Consider the following 14,437-nt stretch of genomic DNA (forward strand, 5'->3'; position numbering starts at 1 on the left):
CCAGCTAAATTTTCTGCTGCACTACAGTTGCCGGATGTGCTTGGTTGTAGTGGGTCTTCCAGCTCAGAACTTCCCTGAACTCGGCCTCTCGGGTTGAGTCTTGTAACAGTAACCCATGGATCATCTCTGTTCCTTACCCGGGGGTACTTGATATAACAAACCTGTAACATTTAGAAAAATTATAAATTAATACACATGATGATGAATCATTCTGAATAATTAACATTTAATTACCTGATCGGCCTGGGAAGCAAGAATGAAAGGATCATAATATTGCAGCTTTCGCCTCGAATTTACTGATGTAACACCAAATGCATCTGTTCTCACACCTCGATCTGGGGTGTTGTCGTGCCAATCACAATAGAAAACAGTACAGCGCAATCCAACCATGCCCAAATACTTGATTTCCAAAATCTCATGTATGTGTCCGTAGTATACATCATCTCCTGATGCAGAACAAACGCCATCATCATAAGTCGTACTCGAACGTCTCCTCTTCTGAGTTGTGAATGCATATCCTCGAGTACAAAATCTCGGATATGACTTCACAACAAAGTTTGGTCCAACGACCATCTCACGTATCCAATCGTCAAATGTTTCACCTCTGGCCAAACCAGCAGACACCTATTAATAGCACATATATATATATGTTATATCAATAAATGTGAATTAGTATAAATATGTGATAAAATATATTTTAATTTGTTTAAAGCACTCACATAAGTAAACATCCATCCAGTAAATTCTCTCTGCTTCATTTCTTCTAGTTCGTCCTCTGTGGCGTATCTATACTCGAACCGCTTTTCTGCCATGAAAATCCTGTATATGATGACAATAATGTAATTAATTAAGATTTAAATTTCAACTTGTTAAAATAAAAATTTGTAAGCTCATTTATTTACCTCTCATATTGAAGAACGTCTTCGCAGTTGGTGAGCAAATATGTTTGCAAATTACTGCGCTCCTGCTCAGTAAGTCGACGGTCCTTTGGTTTTCCGCTAAGTCGTCCAACGTCTGTGAAAATGTCTGGAACCGTAACATGATATGTTGCCCGTTCGCCTCTATCATCATGCCGAGCAGGTCTTCTGTTTTTGGTCTGAACTTCTGCTGGAAAGTAGTACTCGGCAAAGTTTGAAGTTTCTTCATTGATCATCTGTGCGACTATAGAACCTTCCACCCTACTTAAATTTTTCACCATCTTCTTCAAATGGAACATATACCGCTCATACAGATACATCCATCTATACTGCACAGGACCACCAAGTTCCAATTCTCTTGCCAGGTGAATAACAAGATGCTCCATAACATCAAAAAATGAGGGAGGAAATATCTTCTCAAGGTTGCACTGAATCACGGCTATGTTAGTCTTCAAATTTTCAATACCTTCAAGAGTCACTGATCTCGTGCATAAATCGCGGAAGAAACCACTTATCCCTGCAATTGCTTCATGAACATTTTGTGGTAATAGTTCCTTGAAGGCGAACGGAAGGAGGCGCTGCATCATTACATGGCAATCGTGGTTTTTCAAGCCAGTAAACTTTCCTTCCTTTCTGTCGATACAGTTACGCAAATTTGATGCGTAACCGTCTGGAAATTCCACATCGTTTGAAATCCAATCAAAGAACGCATCTTTTCCCTCTGCATCAAGTCGGTATATGGGAAAAGGAGCCCTACCATTTTCATCAACATGAAGTTCTGAACGAGCACATATATCGACTAAATCCAGTCTTGACTTCAAATTATCCTTTGTTTTACCTTGAACATTAAGGATCGTGTTCATGAGATTGTCAAAAAAGTTCTTCTCAATATGCATGACATCTAAATTATGCCTTAGCAGATGATCCTCCCAGTATGGCAGATCCCAGAAAATACTTTTTTTGTGCCAGTTATGTAGTTCTCCAACAGCATCTACCGGAAAACGCTCATGTCCACCGACTTCTGGCGTCCTTTCTGCACCAAAATCTCTTAGTTGTATCTTCAAATCTTTCCCACAAATTTCCGGAGGTGGACTGTCAAACACCCTCTTGTTCTTCGTAAACAAATTCCTACTCCTACGATATGGATGATCAGGTGGTAGGAATCTCCTGTGACAGTCAAACCAACACGTTTTCCTTCCGTGTTTTAGTTGGAAAGCATCAGTGTTATCTTGACAATATGGACATGATATCCTTCCATGCGTTGTCCATCCAGACAACATATCATATGCTGGAAAATCACTTATTGTCCACATTAGTACTGTCCGCATTTGAAAGTTTTCTTTACACGAAACATCGTATGTTTCAGCACCTTGAGCCCATAGTTGTTGCAACTCATATATTAGTGGCTGAAGAAACACATCAAGTGATCTCTTAGGATGCTCTGGTCCGGGAACGAGAATCGAGAGAAACAAAAACTCTCGTCGCAAGCACAAGTTTGGGGGGAGGTTGTATGGTGTAAGAATGACGGGCCATAGAGAATATTGTCTTCCACTCTTGCCAAACGGACTGAAACCATCAGTACATAATCCAAGGTAGACATTTCTTCTTTCATACGCAAAGTCGGGATACTTTGATTGGAAATGCTTCCACGCTTTTGCATCTGAAGGATGTCTGATCTCACCATCTGTTGAGTGCTCCGCATGCCATCTCATTGGTTGCGCTGTGCGTTCAGACAGATACAACCTCTGCAACCTTTCCGTCAAAGGTAAATACCACATCCTTTTATATGGCACTGGAACTCTTCCACTCGTATCTTTATAATGAGGCTTTCCACAAAATTTGCATGTAACCCGCTGTTCATCCGCCCTCCAATAAATCATGCAGTTGTCGCTGCATACATCTATTACCTGATATGATAAACCAAGACCAGCTACGAGTTTCTGAACCTCGTAGTATGAACCAGGAGCTACATTATCCTCGGGTAGAATACCTTTTACAAAATCAGCAATCGCATCCACACAGTCTTCAGCCAAATTATAATCTGTTTTAATGCCCATCAATCTTGTAGCAGATGATAAAGCTGAATGAACATCTCTGCAACCTTCGTATAATGGTTGCTTTCCAGCATCCAACATATCATAAAATCTCCTAGCTTCTGCATTGGGTAAATCTTCCCCTCTAAAATGATCATTTACCATCTGCTCAGTACCTACACCATAATCTACATCCGTTCTAATTGGTTCTTCTAATCTAACCGCTGGCTGAGGTTCGCTAGTACTACCATGTTCATAATCAGTTTCCCCATGATGATACCAAATTTTGTAACTTCGTGTAAACCCACTCGAATATAGATGAGTCCAAACATTCCACTCTTTAATAACCTTTCTATTTTTACAATTAGAGCAAGGACATCTTAACTTACGTGTTTTTGCTTCCGGTTGTCGGTGAACTAACCCCATGAATTCGGTTATACCTCGTTGGTATTCTTCCGTAAGCAATCTCGTGTTCGGATCCAAATGAGGTCGATCGATCCAAGAACGAAAATAATTTGAAGAAGACATATTTTTTATGAATCAAATTCGTGTGTAAATAGAGTAAGAGGGAGGATGAAGATATGGAGTGAATGAAGAGGAAGAGGAGTGCTTGTTTATATAGATTAAATCCTGCCGACATACCGAGGAAATTCCGACGGAATTCCGACGGAAAAGGCTAGTTCGTCGGAATTTCCTCGGAATTTTGTAAAATCCCCCAACGGCTCTCCAACGGCTATAATATTTCCTCGGAATTCATCGGTTTTTTCCGAGGAACACATTGTTCCTCGGAATTTCCTCGGAATATTCCGACGGACTGAGGTTTCCTCGGAATTCCGTCGGTATATTCCGACGATTTCATTTTCCGTTGGAATATCCGTCAGAATACCGCTGTTTTCTTGTAGTGATAAGATAATAATATTGATTAATTTTTATGAGTAAATGAATTTGTTATTTTTTTTATTGATTTAGAACTCATAAATAACTGTTTTTAACAATATGCACTTTACACAAGTGGCTTAGTATACCGGTATTTTTTAAATAAAATTTTTGTAAACTATTTGGTAGAAATAAACGAACTGAAAGAAGAAAAAATATTTTAGCTTGCTTTAGAAACTTCGGTAACTTATTTATATTTAGATGATTTTTGTAGTCTATACCATTGCTCTAGAAAAAAAAGAAATTGACACAACATTTCATGTTATTTTTCTTTTAATTTGTATTAGGCTAGGAATTTATATTAATTATATATTTTATTTTGATATATGATATTGTATATTTTAACAAACTTTTAAATATTTTTTATTGATCTCTTTAATGTTAATTTTCCAAAGAGTTAGCATTGTATCATATTAAATCCTTCTTAATGAGTTACATAAAATTAATTTGTATTTTGAAGAAAATATTTTGAAATATTAATTTATAAAAATATAAATTAAGATAGTGATTCGGTATATTTTTTTAAAGTACATGTGAAAGTTTTCAATATTACGAAGCTTCAGCTTTAAAATTATATATGAATTATATTCTTCTTAAAAGTTTTGTAATTCTTAAAATGTTTTTGTTAATTTTCCAAAATAATAGTATATATCAAGGTAATTTATTTTAAAATAGCATATATTTTTGTATTATTTTTTAATAATCATTAATTAATTTTAAGTTAATTTTCAAAATTGTATAGATATAAAGTTGATTAATTTTTAATGATTTTTTGTTAGTTTCCCTAATTCCGTAAGGATTTCTATTTTCTTGGGAAAGAAATATTTTCTTTTGATTTTCTGAAAAATTCAAAATAGTAAACTAAAATAAACATATTTATCAGGTTATATACTTTTTAATGAGATATATAATATTAATTTTTATTATGAAGGAGATTTTTTTTTGTAAATCTTAATATTTTAAATATATAAATTAAGATGGTGATTTGGTATATTTTATTGATATTTAAATTTCTATGTGAATATTTTCAAAATTATGTAGCTTCAAATTTAAATCGTATATGAGTTAAAATTTTATAGCTTTGGTTCTTATATTTTTGTTGTATTTCTAAAACCTTTTTGTTAATTTTCCAAAAACAATAGTATATATCAAGTTGATTCCTTTTAAAGGATTTTTTTAGTTTATTTTATTTTATATGGACTTCTAAAATAATTTGTGATTTAAATTCTAATAGATTTTATATTTTAATGTTTTGCATTCTTTTTCTGAAAAAAATATTAACTAATTTTATGCTGATATTTAAAAACTAGTATATATATCAGTTTGGTTCATTTTATTTTTGTTTTGTAAGTTTACCTTATTTTGTAAGGATTTCTATTCTGTTTTAAATGAAATATGTTTTTTGAAATTTTGACATTTTGAAAATAGTAAGATAAAATAATGATTTGACAAATTATAGTTGGTGGTTTTAAATCCTATGTAAACACTCTCAATGGTTTATAAGTTCAACTTTTACATAGTATAGAATGAATGATACTATATAAATAGAGAAGAAAAATATATTTGGCCACAATATACAAAATAACCAAAACATAAGTAAAATATAATAAGAATATAAGTAAAACATAAGAAAAAGTAAAAAATATATAAGTAGAAATTTGTGGCATTAAAGTCAATTTTTTTTAAGATGACAGGTACAGGTGGCAATGACATGTTATGATGAGAATGTGGCACCATTTCGTTCTGCTGGCTGACTAGTCATATCGGTTCATTTTCTTAGTCAGACAAATAGATGCATGCTCCTCACTAAGCAACAATCCAAGAACCAGAAACCCAATGGGGAGTCCCATGTCACTACTTTTGTATTGTTACCGATGAAGAAACATCTGTCACAATTCTTGGATTCCCTTTAGTGTTTGGATCTACCGTCTCGAAGTAAGGAACTTTCTGATGTAGATGGTTATAGGAAAGATCCAGACTACACAATTCCATCTTAGTGAGCTCGAATGGAACTGTACTCGTAAGAGTTAAGGTTGTTTGAAACTAAAAACTAAAACCATTTGCAAACTCATGCAAATGGAAACAAGAAGGCTCGGAGACCAACCTGGTAGTCCTCGACCAAAATGACAAGGACGAGTAGAACGATGAGGAGGGTTCAGCAAAGGGGATACATCAGCCACTTTAGACAGAGCTGGTGTTGATTGATAGATTGATGAGGATAGAGATTGAAAGAATTATTATGAACTCTCATGGAAAATAATGTTACAATGCGTAAATTTATATAAAGATGATTTTATTGTGTACATATAAACCTAATTTTCTAAACTAATATGAAATAATACATCTTATATGTTCTAAGATATTGATGTATATTTTTAATCTTGACTGTTAGATTTGGACTTATCTTCTAGATCTCCCAATATTAATTGTGTAGAACATAGCTGCCAAACAATAAGAAACTATTAATACATGGAACCAAGATATCTCGAGGTAACAACCACGCCATGAAAGCACGCATTACCCTAACCCATCATACACAGAAGACTATTATTTATCAATCTTGAACTTGACCCTTACAGGTAACCTGAACGAGAGCTTCCCCTAACCCAAAGTTGATCAAAACATCACAAGGAATTGGATCGAAAAGCATTGAGACAATATTATACTCTCCTTGTAGGTATTCATCACTAATCCCCAAGTCAATATACATATGTAAGTGGCTTTGGTATTTCTCGAAAGATACTCATATCCTATCTGAGTAGTTGTGTGCCAGCCAGAGATATTTTTGTTTACGATTTTACCACCCCACTGTACATTTTCTGGCGTCCAATATCCAATCGATGTGAGATCACTGAACTTTTTGAGGCCGACACCCAACCACTAAGATCCATTTTTATGAACCTACATATACGTTTATTTATGTATAAAACTAAAATTAATTAATTGAAGGAATATATTAGACCTAAAATAATATTACTATATTATAGAGAATTGCTATTTTTCTCAGAACATAGAGAAAGAAATACCAGTCTTTATTGTAGGGGACGAAGTCGAGATAAGTTGGAGTAAATTTTTTTTTTTTTTTTTGCAACTTAAGTTGGAGTAAATTTTGCGCGAAATATTATAGCATATAGAGACAAAATAGTAAGAGATGATATTAGGACCACCTAAAATTAACTAACAAAGTATATATAATAAACAAAATTAATTAAATTACTAAATATCCATATTTAAGGGCGGATGAGGTCAAAGTAATACACAAAACAAATATGCAAAAAATAAATAAGAGACAAGTTTTTTTTCGATTTCACTATAACAAGATATCAATTACACTAATCTTTTCTATTACAAGATCTCTTTAAGATAATTCAATCCTAAGTTAAAACTCATCCTAGAACATAGACTTTGATTTATTAATATCACTTAACCATGAGTTAAATTTCAATCTTTTAACACGTAGTTGCTGCGTAGTTCAGCAACTACGTCAGCAGTAACACCAAAAGCTTGATCATACAAGCACAATCAAAAGATCTTTTGAATTTTCTTTTTTAGGTATTCCTTGACAAAGACGTCAGTTAGGGTCAAAACCCAGAGCTTAAAAGCAATTTAACTTTCTTTTTTCTTAAAGAATAATTCTCTTTTTTTTTCAAATAATTATCATTTATATATAATGTAAACTTCATAATAAATATATTCCATTTTCTCAAATTTTAATAAATCCTTAGATATCACAAAACACAAACCTCAACACAACTCATCTTCATAACTAAAACATATACTCTCTCATGTAATACTTCACCGAAATGATACATAATACATCAGAAATATTTATGTTCACCATATGCCAAAAGTGAGTTTGGTTTAGGGATCTTCCAAAGTAGACGTCGGAGAGATTGCACATCCAATAAGGATCGTGCAACTGGTTTGTATGAAACCATCAAATCAACATAGATTGTATCATCTCGTGAGAGTGTATATGCAGCACATTATCAAATTTATAATGTTATTATTGATTAATTATTTTATATAACAACTTCTTTAGTTGATATTTATGAAAAACGAATTGATTATCTCGACATAATTTTTTGGTGGACACGTTAACATATCTTAAAGAACACAATATATTGGGAAAACTGACAGAATATAATGTGAATGTTTTTGTCTCTTCATACTTTTGCATTAATTGGTTAGTTTTAGACAAAATTACAGTTATAATAACGTAAACAATTATTAAACATTATATATATATATATATATATATCAGAAAATATGAAAAAGCAATACCATCATGAAAATATTTTACATATTTTGATATACAAAAATTGAAATTCAAAAACAATTTGGATATGTTGATCTAAATTTGTTAGAATGCATATTATTATTCATCTCGATTTTTATTTATTGTAATCTTCAGTTTAATGAACACTTTTTTACATCATTCAATGAACATTTGTTTTGATATGAGTTTTTTTTCTCTTACTGCTATACTCCCTCCGTTCTTTTATAAATGACGCTTGCATCTTTTCACACAAATTTAGGTAACTATCACAATACCTATTCTAACCTTCTCTAATTAACTAATTTAGTCTAGACCATAATTACGGAAAAGGTAAAACAAGGGCAAAGGAAGTCAACTTTTGTTATATTTTGTCTAGAAGTTTGTAAACGACAAGTATTATAAAACAAAACAAATATTCTAAAACGTCATTAATAAAAAACAGAGGGGGTATTTTTTAAGAGCTTGGAAATATTTTCTGTTCATACTTAATTAAAATTTATTCAATCGAATAGATTTATTAAATTTAGTCTAACAATGTTTTCTATTAATGATTTGTGAAATTTCCGGTAGTCTATAAATATGCTTAACATTAGCTATTATTGCCCTAATATTATAGTTCACAAAGCCATTAATTTGTACTTAGAGATCTATGCAGATAAAAAACAATACATTTAAAAAAGGGAGAATTTGTGAAATAACAAAAAAAAAATCAAAATTAGATTTTTAGAGAAAGGGATGAGAGAGATAGAAAGGGAAAGGGAAGAGATAGAAAGGGAAAGGGAGAGAGAGAAGAGGATATTGGTTATTTAGCTAATTTGAGTGATTTGTTAAAAAAAAAAAAAAGCTAATTTGAGTGTTTTGTTTGGTTATGGGATGCAGTTTCCCTAAAAAAAATACATATGAAAAACTGATGACGATCGCCACTAAACCCTGCTTTTAACTGTAGGAAAAACATGGAAAAGGAAAACTCGTCTTATGTTTTTTTTTTTTTTTTTTTGTAACTAAACTCGTCTTATGTTAAGCGGAGTATTTCCATTCCTCGCTTTTATACATAGCACGCTCGAGCTAATCTTACTGAACAAACAACTTATATATGTAATTTCCATTTTCAATTTTGAACATATTTGTCGTGAGTTGGCTCAGAAAATGGGGGTAATGGTTCTTCACGTGCGCACATTGGCTTGTCTCTCATGTGAGCATTACTTTTTTTTGTAACTACTGATTTTCGCATGTGAGCTTTACTTGGTATGCTTGTAATCATTTCACAGCTTTACTTTTTCTTCTCACTGCAAATCATTAGAATTGTTGGTAAGATTATGATATTATAGTAAAAAAACTTTTGACGTGAAAAAAATACAGTAGGGTAGTTTTTTGGGTTTTCTGCGAAAAAACTCTCTATGGTTTTTTTTTTTACAAATTAATCTGCGAACTCAAAAACTCACGGGTCAACCCTCCAAATGTCAGTCAAACCGCAATATAACCTTCGGCCGTATATATGTGTATTTGACTGTGTATAATTCTAATATTTTTCAATACTACGTCGTTTTGTCACTAAATTTTTAATGAAAAAAATTTGTTGAACACACGGTTTGAACCTTGAACTTTAAACACTATGTGCATGTTTCATAACTATCTCCGCCAACAGATATATTTGTTTACTTAACAAACACAATTATATAGATTTCTAAATTCATTCTGAAATGTCCTTGTTTCTTCTTCTTCCCATGGACATGGGAGCTTGCGTAAATGCATAATGAAAGTGGGGTGATCCATAAAGGCGCAGCATATATTTCTTTTTTTTTTCTATCGCTATGGGAGCGCATCATATCTTTTTTCTTTCCTCTGGCCACGATAACACTTGAAGAAGAATGCGGAGATGAGCCGGAAACGTGAATCTCATCCCGATTGTTGTTCAAAACATGTGAGATAATAACTATAAGCAAAAAAAAAAATCGAAAAAAAAGAAGCTTAAGTACAATCAAAGGATCACCCCACCTTCATTGTGCATTTGCGCAAGCTCCCATGTCCAAGAGAAGAAGAAGAAACAAGGTCATTTCTGAATGAATTTTTAGAAATCTATATAATTGCGTTTGTTAAGTAAACAAATATATTTGTTGGGCGAGATGGTTATATATATAGCATGGACATAGTGTTTAAGGTTCAAGTTTCAAACCCCGAGTTCAACAATTTTTTTCATTAAAAAATTAACGCCAAAACGATGTAGTATTGAAAAATGTTAAAATTATACACAGTCAAATACACATATATACGGCCGATGGTTATATTGCGGTTTGACTGGCACTTGGAGGGTTGATCCGTAGGTTTTTGCAAAACAAAACCACATTGAGAAATTTTTTTTGCAGAAAACCCTAGTTTTTTCTATGAGAGTAATATCATTAATATAACCGCAAAACACACATAACTAAGTGGTAGTAGGCAAATAGTTCTGTTTGACCAGGAGTGACATTTATATGACGTAACATAGACACGTAAGAAATTCATCAATATCTATTCATTTTTACAGAAAGAAAACCAATACTTCTTTTTTGGAACACCGCAGAAAACAATTACTTTTATTTTGGAACACCGCAGAAATTTATCAATATCTATTCATTCACAAGAGAGTTTGTGCTACATAAAGCAAATGAAATTGTCGCTTTCATTCCCACATGCTGACAGTGAGAAAGGAGTGAAAAGGATAATTATTTGCTGAATTATACTTATCTTATTTCTCAAGCTATCAACTAAAATAAAGATGATCTTCATAAATATATGTTTGAAGCATTTAATCTGTAATTGATTTGGTACTTGTGCTGAGGTGATAGACGTTCTCTATCCCATTATCCGTTAGTTTTGAAAGGCTTGAAATAGTATTTTTTTTTTTTTTGGAAAGCATGCGATCGATAGTTTTTCGTCAATCAATAATTTTTGTTTTGATAATCACGTGATAGTTAGATAAAGAATAGATTACCTTTTTGCAATGCATAGATTACCGTTTTGCAATGCATATCACATCCGGATAAAATAGTTACTTTCGTTTTATTTAAATACATTGTTTTATAAACCCAACATGTATGATCGATGTAACATAGACTATATAACAAATGAAAATGAAAATGACTATACATAATCTCATGTTGGTGGTTTAGTGCCATGGGCCTATTAGCCAGCCACTCGGCTTCTGATCTGGCACATATAGATTTGAAATATAGAAGAAATAATATATACTAGAACTTGATGCAGATGTTTGATTTAATTTGTCTTCAACGTGAACTCATAAAACGTTGGTTTTATTACAAAAATCCATATATATTTTTTATGTTTTGTAATTTACATATAGAGTAGAATATATTACTTTATAATAATATCTTTTAATAATATTTTTTTTATTTTGTACATAATACTATATTAATTTTTTTATAAATTGATGCAGTTTGATGTAATTATATTATTCATATATTAATATGTTGTTGTTTTTGTTAATTTATTTTAAAATGAAACAACATACTAAAAATAATAATTTTTTGCATTAGTTTTCTATGAATTATTATTAATTTATGATATTTTGTTTTCTTGAAAATTGAACTCTCTAAATTTTTATATTTGACTAAATTAAATAAGGTAATATTGTACTTAAAAGTTGTTTTATATAATATATACTATATATTTTAGTTTGTGTTTTTAATTTCACCACAAAAAAACAATAATCATTGTAATTAATTAATTTAAATTTATTTTAAATGTAGAGGTAGAATCTGTAAATAAAAAGAAATATAAAAGAAAATACTTAATTTATTGTAAATGTAATGGTTTAATGTGTAAATAAAAGAAAATACTTAATCTGCTATCCATGTTTTCAAACAATTTTCATTTATTCTACTATCTATGTTTCCAAACATTACCAAAATGTATAAGTTTTAATAATATAGATAATTTACATATAAAGTAGAATATATTATTTTATAATATAATTTTTTAATAATATTTTTTTTGTACATAATACTATATTAAAATTTTTATAAATTGATGCAGTTTGATGTAATTATATTATTCATATATTAATCTGTTGTTGGTTTTTGTTAATTTATTTTAAAATGTAACAACATACTAAAAAAAATTTTTGCATTAGTTTTCTATGAATTATTATTAATTTTATGATATTTGTTTTCTTGAAAATTGAACTCTCTAATTTTTATATTTGACTAAATTAAATAAGGTAATATTGTACTTAAAAGTTGTTTTATATAATATATACTATATATTTTAGTTTGTGTTTTTAATTTCACCACAAAGAAACAACAATCATTGTAATTAATTAATTTAAATTTATTTTAAATGTAGTGGTAGAATCTGTAAATAAAAAGAAATATAAAAAAAATATTTAATTTATTGTAAATGCAATGGTTAAATGTGTAAATAAAAGAAAATACTTAATCTGCTATCCATGTTTTCAAACAATTTTCATTTATTATACTATCCATGTTTCCAAACATTACCAAAATGTACTTAAGTTTTAATAATATAGATTATTATTAATTTTATGATATTTTGTTTTCTTGAAAATTGAATTCTCTAAATTTTTATATTTGACTAAATTAAATAAGGTAATATTGTACTTAAAATTTGTTTTATATAATATATACTATATATTTTAGTTTGTGTTTTTAATTTCACCACAAAGAAACAACAATCATTGCAATTAATTAATTTAAATTTATTTTAAATGTAGTGGTAGAATATGTAAATAAAAAGAAATATAAAAACATACTTAATTTATTGTAAATGCAATGGTTAAATGTGTAAATAAAAGAAAATACTTAATCTGCTATCCATGTTTTGAAACAATTTTCATTTATTCTACTATCCATGTTTCCAAACATTACCAAAATGTACTTAAATTTTAATAATATAGATGGACTGAATACTGATAGGTCAAAAAAAGGCAGGTGGTAACAATATTTGTTAAGAATTTTAAGATGTAACGTACTTATAGAAGAGTACAATTAATATATGTCTAATTTAAATACAGAAATTGCATGCAGTTGGTGTGATTAGTGCTTACTAAAATTCAAGACGGATGAAGTTGGTGTGATCAATGAATCAATATAGATATGACTGCTTTAAAAAAAAAAATATATATATATATATATATATGATTGGTACGATTAATTATTACGTTAAAATAGTGCAATCAAGATGTTAATAACATGTATAGAGAGATATCTACTCCTTCTGTTTGTTTTGGATAAATAAAAGCACAAGATATAAAAACTTACTATTTTGAAAATGATATCATTAAGAACATAAATCTAAAATAAAGTGATCAATAATAAATAATGCAGTAAGATATTACTGATTAACCAATTTTAAATAAAATTAAAATTATTTTAAAAGTAACAAAACATCTTATATTTTAGAACATCAAGTTTTTTCTAAAATATTTTACGTTATGGAATGGATGGAGTATAAGATATTGATTTTCATTTAAATTGGTAGCTGCTAAAGATAGATAATTTTCTTTGTTTCGAGGCATGCCTTCTTAAACAAGCACATCCTACCTAAAACATCAACATTGTAGTGTGACTGGTGACCATCTGAGGAACATTATGAACAAATAAAAAAGGAACGAAGATAAATAAAATTAAAGGAATAAGTGGGAATGATTGTTCCTACTCAAAAATAATGAGGAATAGTTTTGTTTTGTTATTCTCTAAAAAAAAAAAGAATGATAAGGAATAGAAAAAAAAATTAATTTTTTATGAATGGTGTATTTTTATAGGAACTATAAGGAATTGAATGTTTCTTTTCATTCCTTTGGTCACCGATCGCAATATATATTCATTTTGTTAATACAATACTAAATGTTGGATAATTTCATACGGTAGCTAGCATAAGTCATAAAATTTCTAAGCGGTTACAGAACCCCTTTTATTTAGTGCAAGTTACAGAACAAATTAATAAGGTGTATTGGACATATACCAAATATTGATGTCTTACCATTAATACTTATGAGTTTGTTATGTGTATCTTCCCATGAAACTCTATGAAAAGTAAACTATCTTTTTAAATAAAATTTGAAATAATATATGAAAATCCACCAAAGAAGTGTTACAGGTGTATAATATATTTTGACTTGTTCCACAAATTTGGTATATATTATTTGTGTTTTATTGCTTGGATTAATCCTTGTAGAACCTTAAACAAATCTAACATTTATAGCACGCAGAGAAGAAAAAAGAGAGAAAATGTGGTGTCATGTCGAGAAAACATAT

Source organism: Brassica oleracea, chromosome C4 (genome assembly GCF_000695525.1).
Source record: "Brassica oleracea var. oleracea cultivar TO1000 chromosome C4, BOL, whole genome shotgun sequence".
NCBI lineage: Eukaryota > Viridiplantae > Streptophyta > Magnoliopsida > Brassicales > Brassicaceae > Brassica > Brassica oleracea.